This window comes from Trematomus bernacchii, unplaced genomic scaffold (genome assembly GCF_902827165.1).
Source record: "Trematomus bernacchii unplaced genomic scaffold, fTreBer1.1, whole genome shotgun sequence".
Lineage (NCBI taxonomy): Eukaryota > Metazoa > Chordata > Actinopteri > Perciformes > Nototheniidae > Trematomus > Trematomus bernacchii.
Genome location: NW_022987727.1, coordinates 12,710,439 through 12,714,711, shown reverse-complemented (window position 1 = coordinate 12,714,711; position 4,273 = coordinate 12,710,439). Strand labels below are relative to the sequence as shown.

Genomic DNA, 4,273 nt, shown 5'->3' with positions numbered 1-4,273 from the left:
CTTCCAAACAATCATTTAAAGAAATGTATTGTATAGTATATAGTATAGTATAGTGCAAATCAAACCTTTTCGACTTTTCTTTGACGGTGGAGGCGGTGGAGGAGAAGACAAGGAGGAGAGAGAAGGCTGGGAGCATGGAGGAGGTGGAGGAGAAGACAAGGGGGGGAGAGAAGGCTGGGAGCATGGAGGAGGTGGATGAGAAGACAAGGGGGGGAGAGAAGGCTGGGAGCATGGAGGCGGTGGAGGAGAAGACAAGGGGGAGAGAGAAGGCTGGGAGCATGGAGGCGGTGGAGGAGAAGACAAGGGGGAGAGAGAAGGCTGGGAGCATGGAGGAGGTGGAGGAAGAGAAAAAAGATGGAGAGTAAATGTCTCCGGAAGCTCTGGCTCTGGCTCTGGCTCTGGCTCTGGCTCTGGCTCTGGCTCTGGCTCTGGCTCTGGCTCCGTCTCTGTCCCTCGCTCCGTCTCTCGCTCTGGCTCTTGCTCTGGTCCAGGGGGGGCTGGTGGACCAGCAGATGTCGATGCAGCTTGTTGTGCAGCACACACTGCAAATGTTGAAAATAATACAAGGGAAAATTAACAGAACACATTTTAAGGAAGACTTATTTTTGGCCTTACTTGCAAGAAATTAATTAAATGCATTGAATTTCCCTCTTATTAGAAATCAACCAGGTAGTTCTTAAGTGAATGAAATGCAGGTAGTGTGAAAATAATGTTTTTAAGCTACCACAGCTGACTGTAGACATATTGCTATGTTTCTCATATCAGTGTTTAACACAACAACTTATCGTATTTAGTTAAGACCATGATCATAATGAAAATGTAGTTGCAGTCTGGAGCAGCTTCTCTCATTAAACTAGAAATAATTTAAAACTTGCAGATAAATACATTAAATCTGTAATGAAACATGGTGATAAGACTTTTGACAGGTTGTTGCCGGGTATGTTTTTGCAAAGAACCACGTGCGTCTCACAGAAGAAAATAGGCATGACTTTTCGGATGCCCAGATAAAAAGCATAAGCCGTAATGATAAGCACACGTGCAGCGTACGGCACCATGTGTGTCCTGGACATTAGGGTGCGAGGTAGGAGTGTCATGATGTCTAATTTCATTGAATGTCTTTTGCCTCAACTCGTCTCTCGAGGTGTCTCCTCCTCTTCTCCCATCTCATGTGAGAGGGATTAAGACATGAAGAGAGGAGGCAAGAGTTACAAACTGGGAAAACAGAGCAGCCTCATATCTTTATGATGCCTGCAGAGATGTGTTTGTATTACAGACACATGCATAACGTGCATGCTTGCTAACTACAGGTGAGTAATGTCGACATTTGCATTCAATTCAACCCTTTAAATATTTGTGTATAGCACATTTCAATGTTGTCCAAAGTGCTGTACAGGCTTAAAACACAATACAAAATAAAGAAATATGCATACAAATAATTAATTATAAATAAAAACTAAAAAGTAGGTAACTGCAATACCATTAGTGTGGTACCCTCATATTAGTATCTTAGTGTTCACAGTGATAACATGCTGGCCCTGACAAGCCCATGTTGACAGCCTTTGTTCTATAATACAGCATAGGTTGTATTATATAAAAAAGGCTCAGGGGGGGGATGACATTTTAATGATATAACGGGATAGATGTAACAGAAGTGTGAATTTGATGAATGCATTGACACAAAGCCCATGGACGACTACACAATGAGATAATAAAGTACAAGTATGATCTTACTTTTCAGGAGGTACTCATAGAGTTTCCTCATTTTGAGTAGGATCTCCCTAACGACCCCATCAGCATTTCCAAAATGGTGGACCAGATCCCCACGGATCTCCCCACTGCGGCCCTTATTGGAAAGGAAAAGGACCGGGCTGGAGCCAAGGGTGTGTAGTTTAAGAACCTGCAAGAATTGGAGCGAAAAAGATTGCATACAGGCACATTGATCAATGATACAAATCTTTTTAAAGCCAGAAAAATGGTTTCACATTCACTGAGGGCAAGGCTGTTTGACAAATAAGATATGTAATCGTCTGAGAGGCCAAACATCTTAAATAATAAGTCATTTAAACTCACAGATAGCTCGGCCGACTTAACGGTCCTGCTGGCGTTCCTGTTGCTCTTCACAGAAGCCCCCCAGCTAGAGTCCTTTAATTCCGCTTCTTTTTTTTAAAATGTTTTATTTATTTGAAGGGGGCAGACACACACCACACATGTTTTACGCCCAAGGGAATTTGGGGCCTGGCAGGAGGGGCACAGTTGTTTTTTGGGCTTTGTCATTCTGCAAATGAAAGTTAAACATAGAGGGATTATCTCAAAAATGTTTGCTGTCAGTTGATCAATTTGTTCTCAAATACACAAATATGTTATTAAGTTTATGCTCTATATTAAATGCAATTGGAGAGACAGAAGATACAGTCTAATATGCTGTGAATACTTGAGATAGTGCGCAAACTTCCAATGGTTTGAATCAAATTAATATATTCATATGTGAATATTCAATATATTCAAACACAAATGACAAGTGGGGTTTTTGTATAATAGAATGTAACATTTAAACGCCAATTAACATTCTGTTAATAATTAGGCTAATGTGTACTGACTTCTAATGTACTGTGTAATTTGTTCACATATAAACATCATGACATTAAATTATGGCATTCCTTCTTGATGACAGCTTATGGTAAAAAAAACAAATGACCAGCAACCGCAGTGACGCGTCCTAAACATTTTACGTCATTACACCGAACATGTAAAACACTCCCGCTAAGTAATAAATAATAAATAAATAATAATAATTACAAATACTTTCGCTCCAGAGAGTCCTCTTTGTTTTGATGAGCGATACAACTAACAGTGCTAGCTCCTTTGATGACTACGACATTGTACTAACACAGCTAGCTAGCCACACGGTGGCTAATGCTAGCTTCTAAATGATCCGTTATTACAAAAAAGAAAATAACTGTTACAGACTACATTTTCTTTAAGTTTCTCGTACTGTCTTACGAATCCTGCTGCCTGGGTGGGACTTGAATACATAACCCAAATATTTTATTTGAGTTATATTTGAATATTGTCGAAAATTAAGTGAGCAGTCGAGTTTATTACAGCTTACCTTGCTGGTGTCTCAAGGTTCCGAGCAATGAACTACGTGACCTCGAGACCTGGCCTTGCGAAGATAGCTGAGGATTGTGGGTAGTGTAGTGTCTTCGGCCATCCAAAACTCAAAACTACTTGTTTCTCAGAATTGAAGGGGAAAACGTGACAAAAGCATTTTACACTAAAGCCTATCAATGTCGTTTCATTAACAAGGATAATCTGGTGGTTTTTAGTTAATAAGTAGTGCAGATATCACCTATTTATGTTTAATCCAATCACAGAGCTTGTTGACTTATCACGAGGTTTTGTCGCAAAGCGGACAGACAATCACAACAATAGCTGGGGATTGTGGGTAGTGTAGTCTCTTTGGCGCTCCACATTTCAGAGAAAACAAGTTGTCTCAGAATTGTAGGGGAAAAACACAAAAGCATTGTACACAATTTAAACCTATCAATGTCGTTTAATTAACAAAGGTAATCTGGTGTTTTTGAGTGGATGAGTAATGGAGATATCACTGTCAAATCAATCGACAGTAAGGAGAATACTTACTTCCGGGTGTACAATTCTCCGTTATCCAATGGGAATGGACGCTCACATTGCCTTTAACAGCTGCCGACACAAACGAATGCCGTGCTTCCCTAAGCGTCAAATACCGACGCCGATGGGAATACATTGCAATCAGTTGAAAGCTCTTTGCATCCGTTTATGACGCTGATGGAAACTCGGCGCGTCACAACTGGACGCCACGGAATTCTGACCAAGCGTCGCTCCTGGACGCGTTGGGAGTGAGAGTGTGTTGGTTATTTATTGAGCTTTAAAACAAATGAATAACGACTCTATATAATAATATAAGAATAATACACAGAGCCTCTCTTTTCCTCCCCCTCTCCTGACAGCCCGTCAGTATTTTCGTTATCAGGAAATGATCGTATAGGGCGTAATCACGGAGCCGTTTGGCCCCCCAGAGCGTTGCGTCCGCCGATCTACCCACCTTGGGACCCGTTATCGTTATCGTTTCTGCGTTTCCCTGTCGGCCTCGTGTAGCCGAACCGCCTATATGATAGAGAACTGTAGCGGATACGACCCGTATCGTCTCTGTGTGGCTGCAGTCCAGGCTGTGAATTTCTTCCTCTCAGATAGCACCTCACCAGCTAAACAGAAACGGGAGAGGTGTCTGCAC

General features: G+C 41.6%; 2 long non-coding RNA genes across 2 annotated transcripts in view; both read right to left on the bottom strand.

Moving 5' to 3' along the window:
* LOC117494508 overlaps positions 1–162 on the bottom strand; it is a 1,721-nt gene extending 1,559 nt beyond the window's left edge. Inside the window, exon 1 of the long non-coding RNA XR_004557079.1 lies at positions 66–162. This is a non-coding gene — a long non-coding RNA (uncharacterized LOC117494508). The remainder of the gene's footprint in view (positions 1–65) is intronic.
* A 262-nt stretch (positions 163–424) lies between these two features.
* LOC117494424 lies at positions 425–2,361 on the bottom strand. Its single transcript, XR_004557070.1, has 3 exons — positions 2,071–2,361; positions 1,732–1,897; positions 425–542 (listed from the first exon to the last, which is right to left on the bottom strand). It is a non-coding gene; the product is annotated as an uncharacterized LOC117494424 (long non-coding RNA).
* Between the last annotated feature and the right edge of the window lie 1,912 nt (positions 2,362–4,273).